We start from the raw sequence: 22,819 nt of genomic DNA, 5'->3' as shown, positions 1-22,819 counted from the left end.
TGGCGTGACTCTAACTAAGGAAGTGAAAGATCTGTATGATAAAATTTCAAGTCTCTGAAGAAAGAAATTAAAGAACACTCAGAAGATGGAAAGAGCTTCCATACTCATGGATTGGCAGGATCAATATAGTAAAAATGGCTATCTTGCCAAAAGCAATCTACAGATTCAATGCAATCCCCATCAAAATTCCATCTCAATTCTTCAACGAATTAGAAAGGGCAATCAGCAGATTCATCTGGAATAACAAAAAACCTAGGATAGCAAAAACTCTTCTCAAGGATAAAAGAACCTCTGGTGGAATCACCATGCCTTACCTGAAGTTGTACTACAGAGCAATTGTGATAAAAATTGCATGGTACTGGTATAGTGACAGACATGTAGACCAATGGAATAGAATTGAAGACCCAGAAATGAACCCACACACCTATGGTCACTTGATCTTCGACAAGGGAGCAAAAACCATCCAGTGGAAAAAAGACAGCATTTTCAACAAATGGTGCTGGCACAACTGGCGGTTATCATCTAGAAGAATGCGAATTGATCCATTACTATCTCCTTGTACTAAGGTCAAATCTAAGTGGATTAAGGAACTCCACATGAAACCAGAAATACTGAAACCTTTAGAGGAGAAAGTAGGGAAAAGCCTCAAAGATATGGGTAGAGGGGAAAAATTCCTGAATAGAACAGCAATGGCTTGTGCTGTAAAATCGAGAGTTGACAAATGGGACCTCATGAAACTGCAAAGCTTCTGCAAGGCAAAAGACACCGTCAATAAGACAAAAAGGCCACCAACAGACTGGGAAAGGATCTTTACCTATCCTAAATCAGATAGGGGACTGATATCTGAGATATATATATATATATATATATATATATATATATATATATATATATATATATATATATATAACTCAAGAAGGTGGACTACAGAACATCAAATAACCCCATTAAAAAATGGAGCTCAGAGCTAAACAAAGAATTCTCACCTGAGGAATACTGAATGGCTGAGAAGCACCTGAAAATATGTTCAACATCCTTAATCATCAGAGAAATGCAAATCAAAACAACCCTGAGATTCCACCTCACACCAGTCAGAATGGCTAAGATAAAAAATTCAGGTGACAGCAGATGCTGGCGAGGATGTGGAGAAAGAGGAACACTCCTCCATTGTTGGTGGGATTGCAAGCTTGTACAACCACTCTGGAAATCAGTCTGGCAGTTCCTCAGAAAATTGGACATTGTACTACTGAAGGATCCCGCAATACCTCTCCTGGACATATATCCAGAAGATGTTCCAACGGGTAAGAAGGACACATGCTCCACTATGTTCATAGCAGCCTTATTTATAATAGCCAGAATCTGGAAAGAACCCAGATGCCCCTCAACAGAGGAATGGATACAAAAAATGTGGTACATTTACACAATGGATTACTAGTCAGCTATTAAAGAGAATGAATTTTTGAAATTCCTAGGCAAAAGGATGGACCTGGAGGGCATCATCCTGAGTGAGGTAACCGAATCACAAAAGAACTCACACAATATGTACTCACTGATAAGTGGATATTAGCCCAGAAACTTAGAATACCGAAGATATAAGATACAATTTGTTAAACACATGAAACTCAAGAAGAAAGAAGACCAAAGTGTGGACACTTTGCCCCTTCTTAGAATTGGGAACAAAACACCCATGGGAGGAGTTACAGAGACAAAGTTGGAGCAGTTAGGAAAGGATGGATCATCTAGAGACTGCCATATCCGGGGATCCATCCCATAATCAGTCTCCAAATGCTGACACCATTGCATACATTAGCAAGATTTCGCTGAAAGGACCCAGATATAGCTGTCCCTTGTGAGACTATGCCGGGGTCTAGCAAACACAGAAGTGGATGCTCACAGTCAGCTATTGGATGGATCACAGGGCCCCCAATGGAGGAGCTAGAGAAATTACCCAAGGAGCTAAAGGGGTCTGCAACCCTATAGGTGGAACAACAATATGAACTACCAAGTATTCCCCCGGAGCTCGTGTTTCTAGCTGCATATGTATCAGAAGATGGCTTAGTTGACCATCTTTGGAAAGAGAGGCCCATTGGTCGTACCAACTTTATCTGCCTCAGTACAGGGGAATGCCAGGGCCAAGAAGTGGGACTGGGTTGGTGGGGGAGTGGGTGTGGGACTTTTGGGATAACATTGGAAATGTACATGAAATAAATACCTAATAAAAAAATAAAATTAAAAAAAAAGGAAAATTCATAGCACAAAGTGCCTTGGTAAAGAAACTGGAGAGATTTTACATTAACAACTTAACAGCACACATGAGAGCTCTAGACCAAAAGGAAGAAACACAGCCAAGAGAAGAAGATGGCAGGAAATAGTCAAACTCAGTGCTGAAATCATCCAAATTGAATCAAAGAGAACAATACAAATAATCAGCAAAACCAAAACTGGTTCTTTGAGAGAATCAACAAAATAGATAAACCCTCTAGCCAAACTAACTAAAGGGCCCAGAGGCAGTATCCAAATTAACAAAATCAGAAATGAAAAGGGAGACATAACAACAGAAACAGAGGAAACTAAAAAAAACTCAAATCCTACTACAAAAGCCTATATTCAACAAAACTTTAAAATGTAGATGAAATGGATGGTTTTCTAGACAGATACCACGTACCAAAGTTTAGAGCAGGTAAAATATCTAAACAGGCTCATGTGAAATATAAGTCATTAAACCCCCCCCCCCCAAAAAAAAAGCCTATGGCCAGATGGACTTAGTGTAGAATTCTACCAGAACTTCAAAGAAGACCTGATACTAATTTCCTCAAACTATTCCAAAAATTAGAAACAAAAGGAATGCTATGTAATTCGTTCAATGAAGTCACAATTACTCTGATACCTAAGTGACACAAGGACCCAACCAAAAAGGAGAATTTCAGACCAATTTCACTATGAATATCTATGGGAAAATACTCAATTTAATTCCTGCAAACCGAAATCAAGAACACATCAAAACCATCATTCCCCACGATCAAGTAGGCTGCACCTCAGGGATGCAAGATTGGTTCAATATACGAAAATCCATTAATGTGATCCACTATATAAAGAAACTCAAAGGGAAAAAAGTCACATGGTCATCTCCTTAGATTCAGTAAAAGTCTTTGACAAAATCCAATACCCCTTCATGATACAAGTCTTGGAAAAAACAGGCATTCAAGGGCCATACCTAAGCATAAATAAAGCAATTTACTGTAAACCAACAGCCAATATCAAATTAAATTGAGACATACTTGAAGCAATCGCACTGAAATCAGGGGCAAGACAAAGATGCCCACTCTTCCCATATCTATTCAATATAGTACTTGAAATGTTAGCTAGAACAATAAGACAAAGAGAGAGAGAAAGAGAGAGAGAGAGAGAGAGAGAGAGCGAGCGAGAGAGAGAGAGAGAGAGAGAGAGAGAGAGAGAGAGAGAGAGAGAGAGAGAGAGATCAAGACAATACAAATTGGCAAAGGAGAAATAATGGTGTCACTATATCACTATGTATTATATACAAAAACCACCCCAAAACATCTCCGAGAGAACTTTTCCAGCTGATAAACAACTTCAGCAAAGTGGCCGGATATAAATTAAATCAGTAGCCTTCCTTTACATAAAGGATAAACAGACTGAGAAAGAAATTAGAGAAACAACTCCCTTCACAAAAGCCAAAAATAATATAAAATGTCTTGGGGTAACTCTAACTAAACAAGTGAAAGAATAACTTCAAGTTTCTCAAGAAAGAAATCAAAGATGATTTCAGAAAATGGAGAGATCTTCCATGCTCATGGATTGATAGAATTAACATAGTAAAAATGACCATCCTACCAAAAGCAATCCACAGATTCAGTGTAATCCCTCCAAAAATTCCAACACAATTCTTCAAAGACATGGAAAGAGCAATTCTCAAATTCATCTGGTAAAACAAAAAACCCAGTATAGTGAAAGCAATTCTTAACAATATAAGAACAGATGGGGAAATCACCATCCCTCACCTCAAGCTTTACTATAGAGCAATAGTGATAAAAACTTCATGATATTGGTAAAGAGACTGACATTGTTCAATGAAATAGAATTGAAGACCCAGAAATAAAACCACACATTTAGGGACACTTGGTCTTTGACAAAGCCAGAAATACACAATGGAAAAAGAAAGCACCTTCAATAAATGGTGCTTGTCTACCTGGCTGTCTGTACGTAGAAAAATGAAAATAGATCCGTATTTGTCTCCTTCCACAAAGTGCAAGTCCTAGTGAATCAAGAACCTCAACATAAAACCAGACACACTGAATCTAATAGAAAAGAAAGTGGGAAAGAGCCTTGAACTCTTTTGCACATGGGGAAATTTCCTAAACATAACTCCAATGACTCACATTCTAAGATCAAGAATTGATAAATGGGACATCATGAAACTGGAAAGCTTCTGTAAAGCAGCCTTGAGAGAAGAGAGGAAGCAGGTTGGTGGGACCCCCCAGAATGTACCAGAGATTGGGAGATGAGATACTCTCAGGACTCGAAGGAAGGGACTTAGATGAGATGCCCTAAAATGGGGAGAAGGAACTTATAAAGCCCACCTCCAGCAGGAAGACAGGGCATCAAATGAGGGAGTCGGTTGCCCTCCCAAGGTCAAAACTCTGACCCATAATTGTTCCTGTCTGAAAGAACTACAAGGGTGGAAATGGAGAGGAGCCTGAGAAAAAGAAGGTCCAGGGACAAGCCCAAAGTGGGATCTAGCTCAAGGGGAGGCCTCAAGATCTGACCATATTACTGAGGCTATAGAGTGCTCACAAAATGGGACCTATCATGACTGCCCTCAGAAAGACCCAACAAGCGTCTCAGAGTCAGATGCAGATATTTTCACCCAACCAATGGACAGAAGCACCTAACCCCGGCAGTTGAATTAGGAAGTCTGGAAGAAGCTGTGGAGGAGGGCAACCTTGTAGGAGGAACAGCAGTCTCAATTAATCTGGACCCTCGAGATCTCTCAGACACTGGACTTTCAACCAGGCACCAACTGATACGAGGTCCCCAAACACATATACTGCAGAGGACTGTTGGGTCTATGTTCATTCAGAGAAGATGCACCTAACTCTCAAGAGACTGGAGGCCCCAGGGAGTTTAGTGGTCAGGTGGGATGGGAGTTGTGGGTTAGGGACATCCTTGTGGAGACAGGGGGGTGGGGAGGAGTTATGGGATGTGGGACAGTTGGAGGGTTGACTGGTGGGGATGGGGGTGGGAGTATAAAATCTGGAGCTAAAAAAAGAACAATAATAAAATCCATCATAATATTGAGAAAAATTGAACACAAAATCAGATAGAAGAGGAATAAAATAAACTACTATAAGAACTTTGTTTTGAAAAAGTGAAAATACGATCAATTCAAAATATTGCCAAAACTCTCGTAAAGGCAAACATGGGAACACAGAAGCAGTGAAACAAACAAAATCACACAAAAAAGAAAAAAAGAAATGAATAGTCTGCCCAATAATAACATACACAGACAGAATTATATGAATGAAAATAAAAATAATATCAAAGATTTAAAAAATATAATAAAGTGAAAATATTACTAAAAGTGTAATTTTAGGAACAGGGACACAACAGGAGAGGGCAGGGGCTGGGGGAGATGAAGTGTTAGAACAGCCCAATGAGTGGAGTTGTGTGGTCAGTTAGAACTTGTTGACTCTTGCCTTTCCTAATGTTTTGTATTGGACAGTAGCCAATGTCCACCAGACTGTTTACACTTCAGTAACTCCCCTTCCCAGTGTATTGAGGATCTCTGCTGGCCACACTTGGCTTTGCAGTATACAGGGTCATGTTCTCTGAACCTACCTGTACACTCTCACCCTTAGGGTGGCTAATGTTCTAGGTGAAGAGCATCTCTCAGCCTCTCTGAGAATGGAAGTGCTCTTGCTCATGGCACTGGGGTCTGTCTCCACACTTTCCAAGCCCCTCTCCCCATAACTATTGACCATCCGCTGTTGGAATGCAGCCATGGTGGATGTCAAGTATTGCAAGGGAGTACCAGTGTTCTCAGACTGTAGCAGTGAGCAGCTCCTGTAGAACTCCAGATCTACTGTCAGCAGATGATGTCTGAGGCTAGCTGTTTCCATGCACTTCATTGTCTGGGCAAACTTTCCATTTCCTGTACTCTTCCCCATTTACTGCCTCCCAGTGCTCATCCAGGGGTGTGATAGGAATAGTGCAAGTTCCCGGATCTGTGGTTCTTTTCTCTTAGGTTCACGGGGTAACTCAGTTTTAATCACTAGGCTTCCTCTCAAGATGGGACCCAACCATCACCCTCTGTGTCATAAAATTCAGATCCTTCAGACCCATTGCCAGGAGTTACTGTCTCACTCAGACCTGGAGCTGGATTTGAGCCCTGTGAAGTCTGAGAGCTTGTTCTGAGGGTGGGACTCCTAGTCCCTCATCAGAGCCACCTAGTTCACTTTCAGAATGGACCTCCTGCCCTCAATCCTTCTCTCCACTGGTTTCTGAAGCTCACCTTCGCTGTCTCTTTGGAGTCCTCTATTCTTCCTCACACCAACACTCCTTAACCAGGGCACATGGAGGCAATTTCTGGTCTGCCGTCTTGCCTGGAAATCTCAAAGTAGAAACACTTAATGACTCCTTATGAGTAGTGAAATATTACTCTGGTAAAGTATTTTCTTTAGTAGATTCTCTCTGACATCATCATTTTCCCTTTTAATACTGAAGAGTTTCCATTTTACCCATAGCCAGCTTGTCTCACTTCTGACTTCTGACAGAACTATTGTCAATTTCCCTTTAATTTTTTGATTTGAGAGAAAATTATTGTACCAGTTGTGAATAGGATGGGTTATTCTAGTGCTCAAACAACAGAATTGACTTCATGTTTGCTGCAATGCTGTTGTGTGTTTGACACATGGTTGTCATTGTTAATTATTGGAAATAATTTTATGTGTAGTGTCCATGTACAAATATAAATATTCCATCTTTCTCTTGACAGCATTAGGACAAATGCATTCAATACAGCATGATATTAAGTTCAATATGGTAGCTGAGAAGTAGTGATATATGCCTTTAAAACCAGCACTCAGAAGGCAGAGGCAGGGCAATCTCTGAGTTAAAGGCCAGCCTTCAAGTATCTCTTTATCCAAATCTCAAAATGATCAAAATTATGACATGAGCTGAATACAAATATTCATTTGCCAGCAAATCAGTTATTTTCATAACAACTGACTAACAACAGAAAAAAGTTAAGATACACATGGAATATTAGAATCCCATCTAGAAGAAAGAACATTGTTTAGAATTATATCACAATTTTCTGGAGTAGGTAGGGTAATGCACATTCTAGCAAACGTTTTGTCTGAGTTGTACTCAGTGGAGTGGGGAAAACATTAATGAACTAGCCCACAGGTCTGTTTCCTACACAGCCATGAAACATTCTAAAGAAAAGAGGGATGTACACAGAGGAGATCATCTGCACGACAGATATAATAATGTAGAATACTGGGCTTCTGAAGGAGGAACTACCCATATTGATTTCCATGTAGGCAGTTCTAGGATGAAAAAATAGTTATAAATATTGAGTGATCTCTTACACTGAAAGTATCATCTATTTGCTCATATGGTATAAAATGGGTATAAATCATCCAGAGCAGCTTAAGTAGAAATAATATTAAATATGATGTCAGAGATACTTTGTCGAGGAAGAAATAGTTGTTGAACTGCTATATTTGAAACTAAATAAGGCTTATTCAGAAGATATATAATGAATTAGATTATTGAAAAATCTAAGTTTTTTTATTCTACATATATTGAGTTACTATATTAGATGTGTGTATCTAAAAATAACTAGAATTTAACTCATACTAGAACATCAGTGATAGCATCTGCATTAATTATTTTTCTAACTGCTATCACAGATACCTGGTAGATGAAACTTAAGGAAGGAAGATTTTATTTTAGTTCATGATTTGAGGGGCTACAGAGCATCATCTCACAAAGCCTGGTGGCCGAAGAGTCAGTTCATCACAGTGTGCACAAAGTTTGGAAGCAAAACCAGATGAATTTTGATGCTCAGTCGGCTTCTTTCTTTTTCCTTTTCTATTCAGTTTGGATTAGCAGTCCATGAAATTATGAACATCACCCAGAGATCCTAAATAGTCATAGAAGGTCTTCAATTGTAGGAATGGCAACATTGGGAAGATAAGCTAGTACAGCATGAAATAAATGTATTAGAAAGACACAAAAATAGAGGCAGGAAACCAATTCAGAAGTCACATGTCTGGCTGGGGTATTGGAATTGTCTAAGCTGATACTTTATGTCTGGTGTGAAAGAGAATTTTCAGGTAATAGACTTTTCTCATTTTTTAAAAAATATTGCATTGATGAAATAGAGGTTTAGAGATAAGTTGACAAGGCAGATGTCACTGAATGAGAGGAATTAAGATTTCCAGAGAAAAGGAAGGATCAATATTGTCAGATATTAAGGAGTGAGAAAAATGAGAGCTGAGAAGAATTAGTTACAATTTATAACAGGATGTACCACATGTACCAGACACATGCTTGTGAATGGGTGAGTATCTGGGAAAGCTGGTGAGTTAGAGTAGATGTTTGTGGAGGAGATAGCAAAGAAACTCTTTTCCCCACAGTTTTAATAAATTTTAATCATTACCAAAAAAGACAAAATGGAGAATTCAAACACACAAATAAATTAATCAACTTTTTGTTTATTTGCTTAAAGCATTTGCTCAGTGAGTGATTGATTATCCCTTAGAGTATGGAGAGGATGGCCCAAATGTTCATCAATTACACCCACTATTAACCTATATTTACAGAGATTCACTTAATGCTCTCTCCTTGTTTGCATGCATAATTTTAAATCAGAGATTTGTATAAGAGTCTTATCAAATTTTAATTTTTAGTTTGAATTCCTTTCATAACAATTAAAAATATAATAAGTAAGGTTTTAAAAGTTAATGTCACAGAGGAGACATTGTATTTCGTGTTTTACCTTAATAAAAATATTATACATGTAACACAAGATACACTAGATTATTGATGAGATTTACCCAGTATATGTTCATGCTGGAGTGAGCCATGTAGACTGTGAACAAGAGATGAGTGTTGGAGAGGGAAGTGTGGATGTTTCACAGGACTTGATGTGAGCGATAATGGGACCAAGATGATCCAAATATGGAGGGTGCCATTAGATGGAAGATTCTGGACTGTGTGGTTTGGATTTGTTTGCAACTGAGAAAAAGCCAATTTTTTAAACCTCTGGAGTCAGAGCTAGGTAGAGACAAAGATAGAAAGTGTGTATTTGGAAATATAGCAAGAACACAGTGTAATATACGAACAAAATCTTTGATCCAGATATAAGAGTGGGGTGGGGTCAAATGAGATCAAGGTCAAGAGCAGAGAGAGTATCTCAAAGCCAGACAAAGATGTTTCAGTCTCTGAGACTTGATAGAAAGAGGGAAGCAGGAAACAAGACCCTGGAATTTGTCACTCAGAGGCCACAATGTTGAAAGCTATTCCTTTTGACAGCTTCAATTTTGCTGTGAAACAGAAACAAGGTCATCCACAGAGAGGAGAGCTGGAGAGAGGGAGGGTGGAGGGGTTGTGGTTCAGAAGGGAGAACACTACCCAGCTCCTGAGGAGGAGCGAAAGGATTTGTCCTGGAGGGGTGAGGAAGGGTGAAAGTTTTTGCTTTTGTCTCACCTACATGATTGCATGGCTTTCTCTCAAGAAGTCTGGATGGGAGTTCCTCGGAGAGGAACAGCTGGCCTCACAGAAATGGAGATGCCATCAATCTTTTGTGCAGAGGAAAGGACAGACATCCAAATCTGTGTTCTCTTTTTTTATGTTTTAGTTCTTTGCATACTTTGCCAACCATGTACAAAGCATTTGAATGGGTTCATTCAAAAAGAGTTATGCATGGAGGTCTCAGCTGAAGGAAACATAATTAGATTCTATGTTATATTAGACGACATATTACATTTCTGACCTAGCTTTTTATGACCATGAACAGTACTTAAACTAAGTGCTGCCTTGTTCTCTCATCATTTGGCAAGTGACATAATTCTTGGTAGTTATCTTGAAAGCACTCCTTTCTACAATTTTCAGCATTCCATGGGTCCTTCCTTTTGTGCATTTATCATAGCTCATGTCTAACATGCTCAGCTTCCTGTATGTGATTTCAGAGCATCAGCAATAGGGATGGGGAGAGCACATTTGGATGAAGTTCATTTAGTTTGGGATCACATCTTTCCCTTTCAAATCTTCAATCTTCATAATGAAGCAGTTCGAGGAAATGTTTACAATGGGAGCCAGCAAAGAATTGCATTTGGGGATTCCAGATTTCTGCCTGGGCTACAAAGTGTATAGCCCATGCATTTAAGATTCAGTCTATAGTTTTAAATTCTTAGAAAAAAATCAAAAGTGGAAAATATTTTATGATCTGCATTTTAGTACGGTTACTATTGCTGTGATGAAACACCATAACCAAAAGCAACTTGGGGAGGAGTTTATTTGGTTTACATATTCTGAATGTTCACTCAGGGAAGAAACTCAAACCAGCCAGAATCTGGAGGCAGAGCTGATTCAGAGCCCATGGAGGATGATGCTTACTGGCTGGCTCTCATGCCTTGTGCTACTTGCTTTCTTATAGAATCCATGGCCACCAGCCCACAGTGAGTTGGGCCCTTCTCCATCAGTTGTTAATTAAGAAAATGCCCTCCAGGTTTGTTTATGGAGGCATTTTCTCAATTGAGGATTCCCTCCTCTCAGATGACTCTAGCTTGTGTCAATTTGACGTAAAACCAGCAAACACAATCGATGAAAATTCCATGAAATTAAAATTTAACATCCACAAATAAAATTTTATTGGAACACACCAACTTTATTCACCTACATGCTGTCTTTTGTTTCTCATTACAATGCATATTCCAGATTGGAAAGGTCTGAAAAGCCTAACATGTTTGCCATCTGACCTTCTCTGGGAAGTGTCTGTTCAGCCCTAGTTTAGAGGTGGTCATTAGAATGATTATGTCTTCACATCTTTACCTCCTTTTGCTTTTACTCTTCATAGGCTTAATTGTTTAAAAACAAACCCTTTGACATAATTTCCCGCTCTCTTTCCTCCCTCTAAGCCTCACTTGAATGTGTGTATACACACACATATTCCTAAAAATATAACTAAAACCTGCTGAGTCAGTATAATGTTTCTTGTACACATATAATTTCAGGGATGACCACTCTGGTGTTAGATAAACAACTGGGGTTCTTCTCAGGGGAAGACTATTCCTCCTACACTCAGAATCCCTCTGTTGCTTGTAGTTTTCTGTCGAGCTTTGGGGTTTTGTCAAATTTCCTCTTCTTGTTAGCACACGTATTGGTGTCATCCTTGTTCTGGTCTTGCTGGTCAGCTTTGTTGTTGAGACTTCATGGATGTAGCTTCCCTGGCACTTCTAGGATATGTGACCACCTCACAACAAACATCCTCCTTCTTGGCTGTCTCCTCTGCCAAGTTCCCTGAGGTGGGGTTGTGTTATAGAGGTATCTGTTGGCACTAAATACAACATGATCACTTGTTCTCTGCATTTTGATTAGTTGTGTTTTTCTGTAACAATCTCTCTCTGTTGCAAAGAGACAATTCTTTGATTCATTTTATTCAATACTATTGCATAATATACTGCTTGATATATATAGCTTTGGTTCAAATTTGCACTTTATTGGCCTCTTTTTAAAATAAATTTAGACAGATTCCTCTGGCTATCTCATCTGCATTGTGTAGTTATAGTATCCACACTTATCTCAAGAGCACTCTTGTGGTGCTTTACTAAGATAATCTATGTATTTAGCAATTTGACACACATCAACTATTCAATTAATTTATTAGCTTTATTATTAATAAACTATGATAGTCTCTACAACAGAATGAGAACCTGGTTCTGAGGCACCACTCAGGAGAGTTACACTAAAATATCATGGGTTACTTTGACCTGTGCTCATAAATCTGGCAAGCTTTGTCTGACACAAAGTATGGAAAATACTATGGTTTGTTGGAATATGACCAGAACACTGGGCTCCTAGGCTCTGGGAGCTGCTGCATAGCACAGCTACATCTTCAAGTTTTGGAACTGACTTTCTCCTTTGAAATCTCAGCATTCTTTGTGAAAAAGGCCTCACAGACTCAAGAATAATCACGTGCCAGTTCATGTGGTTGGTAGGGATGCGCTAGATAGAACATTTCTCAGCAGGTATAGATTCTTACCTTCAAAAGTTTGTGCTATGGGTAAGGGCTTCACTTTTAATTGATGGCTTCTCTTGCAGATGAGATTTGTAATGCCTGCTTTCCTCATTCTGTTTCTCATACCCTGCAATACATGATGGAGCCGTTAGTCCCACTTCAAACATGCCTTGCAATCTCTTATTCTCTGCTGCTATTGTGTCTGTCTCAGTACATCAATGTTAAAATTAGAAAGAAACAGGAGAGAGAAGTACAAAGAAGAATGCTAGTCAGAAGAAAAGTCAGTGGGAAATTCAGATCAAATTCTGTTATTAAAGTCCTGTCTGAGATCTGAGAGCATCACCTGGAGGTCAGTGTGCAGAGTCCCTCTCTCTGGAGAATTAAAGTTACTGATTTGAAAAGACAACCAAATCCAAAGCTAGGTTTTCTTGGACTATGACAGCTCCAATTACAGAGATCAAAAACATTTTAATTAGTAGGGGACGTTTTTGTACAAATCTTTTAAAATCATACTGAAGTCATATGTTTTACTTGGAGTAAGGGATACTGAATTTAGCTAGTTTTGAATTATTTTTTTTATTTTTGACAATGAAATAAACACAGTGATGCCTAAAGGTAAGGTAACTTTGGAGAGAAAAGTAAAGTTGGACTTATGGCACATTAATTATAGAATCATGGTAAGTCTTTTAACATTCCCTTTCTTTTCTCCTTCTGCTCTCATGTGGGATGCATTCATTGGTATCACTGGGATAACTTGTGTTGTGTATGTGCTTAAATATATGCCAGGATATCTACAGATATTTCATACTACCTAAATTTTAGCAATAATCATGTTAGAAGAGACTGATTTTTGCCACAAAATGAAGGAAAAGATATAATCATTCTGTCAATCTGATTTATTCAGAATAATTTATGTTAGAATAATTTTCTCCAACTTATCAATGCAAACCACCGTTTAACTGTATTAAAATGGCGTTTTAGCAACAATTTTCTATCATAAATTTTGCTTTTCAGATAAAAAGTTTTTAAGTCCTCATTAAACATTAATTTACAGAATAAGCAATTTTATTTAAATGAACAAGGAAAAATTCCCCTTGATGCTTAACTGAAAAGTTGGTTAAACTCTTAAGTTCTTTTAAAATTAAAGCTTAAAACGTAGCAGTAAGGTTTTGAAGATGTTTTCATTTTCAGTGAATGTCTAAGTAATAAGCCAAAAATAATAAATGGTGTTCCATTTCAAAGAGTGGGCTATTGTTTTTCTTTGCTGAACAAAACTAAATTTCACAGGTGAAGGAAGATTGCCACTATCAAGCATTCATACTGGTTTAATGTAATGGATGTCTATATGGATGATCTTAGCAATGTAATCTGACCAAAAATCATGGCACCTATACAACAAGGAGAAACTCTACACAGACCATAAAGCCATGCACTCTTCAGCAGGTTCTTTTTTTGAAAAGTAATAGAAAACAACTGATTAAGTCAAGAAAAAGTAGGTTCATTGGAAAGGCAGAAAAGCATAGAGACAGTATTACTAAATGTGCATTATATATAATGTATTTTCATGAACAGTGCAGAGGGCTATTGAGAAAACATGTGAAGGAAGAAACACATGCAGTATGGATGCTGAGTTTATAGACAGAATCCACGTTTTCACTGACATGTGATGTTTGAGTAAAGGCTAACAGGCAATTAGAAAGTTCACAGGGGGAATTCTGGGAGACAGGTGTTTGGGTAACATTTCAATCAGTGAAACAGTGCCTTGAGGTGTGAGAGTAAATATGAAAATAGCCAGCGTGGAAGCAGAGTATATAACATGATGAAGTCTTGGAGAACAGATGCAGGAAAAGTAGAATACGGTAGGACCCTAAGTCACACTATATGACATTTTGATTATTGTTACGAGTTGGAACTCGTGACCTTCTAAGCAAAATAATCTTTTTTTTCCCAAAGGACTGCTGTGGCAGCTGTATGGTCTAGTCTATAGGAAAAGAAAAGAAAAGAAAAGAAAAGAAAAGAAAAGAAAAGAAAAGAAAAGAAAAGAAAGAAACAAAGAAATATGTATAGGGAGATACTGGGTATTTAAGGGATTTTCTATATTGTATGTGAAGTCTGATGTTTGGCTAGAATCAGGTAGTATTCATACTGTGAAATTGGATTCTGAATATAATAAAAAAGGAGATTCTATAGGATTAATTTATAGAATATTTGTGAAGTAAAAATGTGCCGTGTGTGTGTTGAGTAATTGATAAGTTGCCAATTCTTTATGTGGAAAATTATGGGAAGATTAAGTGTAAGGTGACAGTATTCAAATTTTGATTTTCAGTAGTACCCATTTGAGGTGATAGCTGGTAGTTGGACACAGGAGTCTGGGTTTCGGGAAAGATATCTATATTGGTAATATAGGCTATATCTTTTAGACACATAACAGTGAAACTATCTAAGCAATATCATATAAGAGACCATTGTAGCAGAGGAAGTGCAAAGACTGTCCCTAGTGCTCTCCAAAGTGTCAGGTTGGTAGGAGGTCTATGTGGTTGAGCAGTGTCAGGTATCAGTCATCTGGGAGGAGGTAGATGTGGGTGATACTATCAGGATCCACAGACACACCAGAAAGCTTTTCCATTATCCCTGGGAGAGCTTCACACAGGGGAGGCTTTGCTGTTTGCCTGGGTTTAAAACACTGGCGTCTTCAATTATCAACACACATTCATTCATGGATTAATCTTCTTCCCATTTTGAGGAAATAGTGGGAGGTAAAAAAAATGAAAGGTTAGGGTGTTTGATTGGAAAAAAATCTCATCAATGAATTATTTTGAAACTAACAACTGTTATGGAATAAGTAGTAATGAAAAAAAACAGTAAAGGAGGAATTAAATTCTTCAAAAACAAGGGGATGCATTGCTGGAAGATGAAGAAAGATGGAACAAACTGTAATGGCAGGGAGTAGATATCTAAGAGCAAGAGTTTCAAATATGAGAACAGTGTGGAACTGAAACGAGGAGCAGGAAGGCAGACAGTGCTTGTGGGCCCAGGAGGGGGTGGGTCATTAGTGTAAAGCCTGAGCAGAGAAGGCTTTGTCATCTTCAGGGGGAAGAGAAACAGGCAAATAGATGTGCAGGAGAGTTTGAGGATACAGACATATTTTGTGTCTAGATCCATATGCTTTGTTGGAATTCTTTCTGTCCTTTCTGTTTTGTGTGGGAGGATGGCTCATTTCTTCCTCAAATGCCTGCCTGAGCATCTTTACTTAGTACCTTTAGGGACATGTATTTCATTTGAGCTCTTTGCTAAATTAGGACACTTGATATTTACATATTTTTGACTCTGTGCTTAGAGACATTATTTCTTTTATACTCAAAGTCAATGGGACCATAGTGTTTTAAATAATGTGGACAAAATATCATTACCATAAAAAGATCACTTACATTACTTAGGTTACAAGATTTAAAAATTCTTTTTTTTTTATATGTTTTTCTTTTTTTTTTTCTATTTTTTTTATTACATATTTTCCTCAATTACATTTCCAATGCTATCCCAAAAGTCCCCCATACCGCCCCCCACTTCCCTACCCTCCCATTCCCATTCTTTTGGCCCTGGCATTCCCCAATATTGGGGCATATAAAGTTTGCAAGTCCAATGGGCCTCTCTTTCCAGTGATGACCGACTAGGCCATCTTTCGATACATATGCAGCTAGAGACAAGAGCTCCGGGGTACTGGTTAGTTCATCTTGTTGTTCCAACTATAGGGTTGCAGATCCCTTTAGCTCCTTGGGTACTTTCTCTAGCTTCTCCATTGGGAGCCCTGTGATCCATCCAATAGCTGACTGTGAGCATCCACTCCTGTGTTTGCTAGGCCCCTGCATAGTCTCACAAGAGACAGCTATCTTTGGGTCCTTTCAGCAAAATCTTGCTAGTGTATGCAATGGTGTCAGCGTTTAGAAGCTGATTATGGGATGGATCCCTGGATACGGCAGTCTCTAGATGGTCCATCCTTTCATCACAGCTACGAACTTTGTCTCTGTAACTCCTTCCCTGGGTGTTTTGTTCCCAATCCTAAGAAGGGGCACAGTGTCCACATTTTGGTCTTCATTCTTCTTGAGTTTCATGCGTTTAGCAAATTGTATCTTATATCTTGGGTATCCTAAGTTTTGGGCTAATATCCACTTATCAGTGAATACATATTGTGTGAGTTCCTTTGTGATTGTGTTACCTCACTCAAGATGATGCCCTCCAGGTCCATCCATTTGGCTAGGAATTTCATAAATTCATTCTTTTTAATAGCTGAGTAGTACTCCATTGTGTAAATGTACCATAATTTCTGTATCCATTCCTCTGTTGAGGGACATCTGGGTTCTTTCCAGCTTCTGGCTATTATAAATAGGGCTGCTATGAACATAGTGGAGCATGTGTCCTTCTTACCGGTTGGGACATCTTCTGGATATATGCCCAGAAGAGGTATTGCTGGATCCTCCGGTAGTACTATGTCCAATTTTCTGAGGAACGGCCAGACTGATTTCCAGAGTGGTTGTACAAGCTTGCAATCCCACCAACAATGGAGGAGTGTTCCTCTTTCTCCACATCCTCGCCAGCATCTGCTGTCACCTGAATTTTTGATCTTAGCCATTCTGACTGGTGTGAGGTGGAATCTCAGGGTTGTTTTGATTTGCATTTCCCTGATGATTAAGGATGTTGAACATTTTTTCAGGTGCTTCTCTGCCATTTGGTATTCTTCAGGTGAGAATTCTTTGTTCAATTCTGAGCCCCATTTTTTAATGGGGATATGTGACTTTCTGGAGTCCACCTTCTTGAGTTCCTTATATATATTGGATATTAGTCCCTTATCTGATTTAGGATAGGTAAAGATCCTTTCCCAATCTGTTGGTGGTTTTTTTGTCTTATTGATGGTGTCTTTTGCCTTGCAGAAGCTTTGCAGTTTCATGAGGTCCCACTTGTCAATTCTCGATCTTACAGCACAAGCCATTGCTGTTCTATTCAAGAATTTTTTTCCTGTGCCCATATCTTCAAGGCTTTCCCCCACTTTCTCCTCTTTAAGTTTCAGTGTCTCTGGTTTTATGTGAAGTTCCTTGATCCACTTAGACTTGACCTTAGTACAAGGAGATAGGAATGGATCGATTCGCATTCTTCTACATGATAACAACCAGTTGTGCCAGCACCATTTGTTGAAAATGCTGTCTTTCTTCCACTGGATGTTTTTAGCTCCCTTGTCGAAGATCAAGTGACCATAGGTGTATGGGTTCATTTCTGGGTCTTCAATTCTATTCCATTGGTCTATTTGTCTGTCACTATACCAGTACCATGCAGTTTTTATCACAATTGCTCTGTAGTAAAGCTTTAGATCTGGCATGGTGATTCCACCAGAGGTTCTTTTATCCTTGAGAAGAGTTTTTGCTATCCTAGGTTTTTTGTTATTCCAGATGAATTTGCAGATTGCACTTTCTAATTCGTTGAAGAATTGAGTTGGAATTTGATGGGGATTGCATTGAATCTGTAGATTGCTTTTGGCAAGATAGCCATTTTTAAAATGTTGATCCTGCCAATCCATGAGCATGGAAGATCTTTCCATCTTCTGAGATCTTCTAGAATTTCTTTCTTCAGAGACTTGAAGTTCTTATTATACAGATCTTCCACTTCCTTAGTTAGAGTCACGCCAAGATATTTTATATTATTTGTGACTATTGAGAAGGGTGTTGTTTCCCTAATTTCTTTCTCAGCCTGTTTATTCTTTGTGTAGAGAAAGGCCATTGATTTGTTTGAGTTAATTTTATATCCAGCTACTTCACCGAAGCTGTTTATCAGGTTTAGGAGTTCTCTGGTGGAATTTTTAGGGTCACTTATATATACTATCATATCATCTGCAAAAAGTGATATTTTGACTTCATCTTTTCCAAATTGTATCCCTTTGATCTCCTTTTGTTGTCGAATTGCTCTGGCTAAGACTTCAAGTACTATGTTGAATAGGTATGGAGAAAGTGGACAGCCTTGTCTAGTCCCTGATTTTAGAGGGATTGCTTCAAGCTTCTCACCATTTACTTTGATGTTGGCTACTGGTTTGCTGTAGATTGCTTTTATCATGTTTAGGTATGGGCCTTGAATTCCTGATCTTTCCAAGACTTTTATCATGAATGGGTGTTGGATCTTGTCAAATGCTTTTTCTGCATCTAACGAGATGACCATGTGGTTTTTGTCTTTGAGTTTGTTTATATACTGGATTACGTTGATGGATTTCCGTATATTGAACCATCCCTGCATCCCTGGGATGAAACCTACTTGGTCAGGATGGATGATTGTTTTGATGTGTTCTTGGATTCGGTTAGCAAGAACTTTATTGAGTATTTTTGCATCAATATTCATAAGGGATATTGGTCTGAAGTTTTCTATCTTTGTTGGGTCTTTTTGTGGTTTAGGTATCAGAGTAATTGTGGCTTCATAGAATGAGTTGGGTAGAGTACCTTCTGTTTCTATTTTGTGGAATAGTTTGTGAAGAACTGGGATTAGATCTTCTTTGAAGTTCTGATAGAACTCTGCACTAAACCCATCTGGTCCTGGGCTTTTTTTGGTTGGGAGAGTATTAATGACTGCTTCTATTTCTTTGGGGGATGTAGGGTTGTTTAGATCATTAACCTGATCTTGGTTCAACTTTGGTACCTGGTATCTGTCTAGGAACTTCTCCATTTCATCCAGGTTCTCCAGTTTTGTTGAGTATAGCCTTTGGTAGAAGGATCTGATGGTGTTTTGGATGTCTTCACGATCTGTTGTTATGTCTCCTTTTTCATTTCTGATTTTGTTAATTAGGATGCTTTCCCTGTGCCCTCTAGTGAGTCTGGCTAAGGGTTTATCTATCTTGTTGATTTTCTCAAAGAACCAGCTCCTTGATTGGTTGATTCTTTGAATAGTTTTTCTTGTTTCCACTTGATTGATTTCGCCCCTGAGTTTGATTATTTCCTGCTGTCTACTCCTCCTGGGTGAATTTGCTTCCTTTTGTTCTAGTGCTTTTAGGTGTGTTGTCAAGCTGCTAATGTGTGCTCTTTCTAGTTTCTTTTTGGAGGCACTCAGAGCTATGAGTTTTCCTCTTAGAAATGCTTTCATTGCGTCCCATAAGTTTGGGTATGTTGTGGCTTCATTTTCATTGAACTCTAAAAGTCCTTGATGTCTTTCTTTATTCCTTCCTTGACCAAGGTATCATTGAGAAGAGTGTTGTTCAGTTTCCACGTGAATGTTGGCTTTCTATTATTTATTTTGTTATTGATGATCAGCCTTAGTCCATGGTGATCTGATAGGATGCATGGGACAATTTCAATGTTTTTGTATCTGTTGAGTCCTGTTTTGTGCCCAATTACGTGGTCAATTTTGGAGAAGGTACCATGAGGTGCTGAGAAGAAGGTGTATCCTTTTGTTTTAGGGTAAAATGTTCTGTAGATATCTGCAAGATCCATTTGATCCATAACTTCTGTTAGTTTCACTGTGTCCCTGTTTAGTTTCTGTTTCCATGATCTGTCCATTGGTGAAAGTGGTGTGTTGAAGTCTCCCACTATTATTGTATGAGGTGCAATGTGTGCTTTGAGATTTACTAAAGTTTCTTTAATGAATGAGGCTGCCTTTGTATTTGTAGCATAGATATTCAGGATCGATAGTTCCTCTTGGAGGATTTTACCTTTGATGAGTATGAAGTGCCCCTCCCTGTCTTTTTTGATGACTTTGGGTTGGAAGTCAATCTTATCTGATATTAGAATGGCTACTCCAGCTCGTTTCTTCAGACCATTTGCTTGGAAAATTGTTTTCCAGCCTTTCATTCTGAGGTAGTGTCTATCTTTTTCTCTGAGATGAGTTTCTTGTAAGCAGCAAAATGTTGGGTTTTGTTTGTGTAGCCAGTTTGTTAGTCTATGTCTTTTTATCGGGGAGTTGAGTCCATTGATATTAAGAGATATTAAGGAAAAGTAATTGTTGTTTCCTGTTATTTTTGTTGTTAAAGTTGGCATTCTGTTCTTGTGGCTGTCTTCTTTTCGGTTTGTTGAGGGATTACCTTCTTGTTGTTTCTAGGGCGTGTTTCCTGTCCTTGTATTGTTTTTTTTCTGATATTATCCTTTGAAGGGCTGGATTCCTGGAGAGATAATGTGTGAATTTGGTTTTGTCGTGGAATACTTTGGTTTCTCCATCTATGTTAATTGAGAGTTTGGCTGGGTATAGTAGCCTGGACTGGAATTTGTGTTCTTTTAGTGTCTGTATAACAGTTGTACAGGATCTTCTGGCATTCATAGTCTCTGGTGAAAAATCTGGTGTAATTCTGATAGGCTTGCCTTTATATGTTACTTGGCCTTTTTCTCTTACTGCTTTTAGTATTCTATCTTTATTTAGTGCATTTGTTGTTCTGATTATTATGTGTCGGGAGGTATTTCTTTTCTGGTCCAGCCTATTTGGAGTTCTGTAGGCTTCTTGTATGTTCATGGGCATCTCTTTCTTTAGATTTGGGAAGTTTTCTTCTATAATTTTGTTGAAGATGTTTGCTGGTCCTTTGAGTTGAAAATCTTCATTCTCATCCACTCCTATTATCCGTAGGTTTGGTCTTCTCATTGTGTCCTGTATTTCTTGGATGTTTTGAGTTAGGATCTTTTTGCATTTTCCATTTTCCTTGATTGTTGTGCAGATGTTCTGTATGGAATCTTCTGCACCTGAGATTCTCTCTTCCATCTCTTGTATTCTGTTGCTGATGCTTGCATCTATGGTTCCAGATTTCTTTCCTAGGGTTTCTATCTCCAGTGTTGCCTCATTTTGGGTTTTCTTTATTGTGTCTACTTCCCTTTTTAGGTCTAGTATGGTTTTGTTCATTTCCATCATCTGATTGGATGTGTTTTCCTGTTTCTCTTTAAGGACTTCTACCAGTTTGGTTGTGTTTTCCTGTTTTTCTTTAAGGACTTGTAACTCTTTAGCCATGTTCTCCTGTAGTTCTTTAAAGTCCTTCTTGATGTCCTCTACCATCATCATGAGGTATGCTTTTAAATCCAGGTCTAGTTTTTCAGGTGTGTTGGGTTGCCCTGGACTGGGCGAAGTGGGAGTGCTGGGTCCTGATGATGGTGAGTGGTCTTGGTTTCTGTTACTAAGATTCTTACCTTTACCTCTCGCCATCTGGTAATCTCTGGAGTTGTTATAGTTGTCTCTGTTCGGAGGTTGTTCTTCTGGTGATTCTGAGTATCCTCTGTCAGCAGAGCTGGGAGACAGGCTCTCTCCTCTGAGTTCCAGTGGTTAGAGCACTCCCTGCTGACAAGCTTTCCTCTTAAAGGGAAGGTGTACAGATATCTGGCGTTTGGACCTCCTCCTGGCCGAAGAAGAAGGCGGAAAACAGGACCTTTCCCAGATGCTGTGTTGCTTTGGCAGGTCACAGAAGCTGTAGGCTTCTGTGGTGCACACTCTCAGCTGTGCAGACTAAGTTCCTAAGTTCAGTGGAGTCCTGGATCCAAGATGTGCTCCCTGCTCCTGAGGCAGAGGGCTCCTGTGCAGGGTAGACCACTGTCTTCCAGCTAGGAGGGTGCCGGATGTCTGTGGCCCCAAAAGGGTGCTGCCTCAGCGGCTCTGTGGCTCCCGCCTGTCCCAGAAGCTGTCTGCCTCTGTGGTCCTCACTCTGACCTGTATAGACTAAGTTCGGTGGAGTCCCGGAGCCAAGATGGCGCTCCCTGCAGGGCAGGTCACTGTCCTCCGGCTGGGAGGGTGCTGGATGTCTTCGGCCCCAAAAGGGTGCTGCCTCAGCGGCTCTGTGGCTCCCGCCTGTCCCAGAAGCTGTCTGCCTCTGTGGTCCTCACTCTGACCTGTACAGACTAAGTTCGGCGGAGTCCCGGAGCCAAGATGGCGCTCCCTGCAGGGCAGGTCACTGTCCTCCGGCTGGGAGGGTGCTGGATGTCTGCGGCCCCAAAAGGGTGCTGCCTCAGCGGCTCTGTGGCTCCCGCCTGTCCCAGAAGCTGTCTGCCTCTGTGGTCCTCAGTCTTACCTGTACAGACTAAGTTCGGTGGAGTCCCGGAGCCAAGATGGCGCTCCCTGCAGGGCAGGTCACTGTCCTCTGGCTGGGCGATTTAAAAATTCTTAATTTAGTTTTGGAAAAAAAAATCATGTAAGTTCTATTGCCTTACCTGTTGTATAATGCTCTTCTTCAATGACTGCCAGTACGATGTATGAACAGGGACCTGAATAACACACACATTCATTCACACATAAGTGTCATTAATAAAATAATGTGTAGAAAATAGTACTTCAGTGGGGAGAATGTCAGTAGAGGTTGCCTGTAGCATTAGCAGTTACTTCTTTCTTCTGGACACTGTTATCCCTTGATGACTGAGATTAGCCCAAACTTTTATTTGTATTTGACAAGGTATGTTTCTAATAATTATTTTAACAGACAGATATCCATATTGATTCCTATAATTTCCATGGCTAAAAACTTATCCATGACTTTAAAGCTCATAATTGCAGATGTATTTTTTCACAAGATCTCTTTAAAAATAGACATTCTTACTACTTCTTACCCTAGTCAAATAAAAGTCT

The sequence above is a fragment of the Mus caroli genome, unplaced genomic scaffold (assembly GCF_978045245.1).
Source record: "Mus caroli unplaced genomic scaffold, Mus_caroli_1 scaffold_4, whole genome shotgun sequence".
Classification (NCBI taxonomy): domain Eukaryota; kingdom Metazoa; phylum Chordata; class Mammalia; order Rodentia; family Muridae; genus Mus; species Mus caroli.
The sequence above is the reverse complement of the archived record's forward strand: the minus strand, read 5'-3'. Positions refer to the sequence as shown.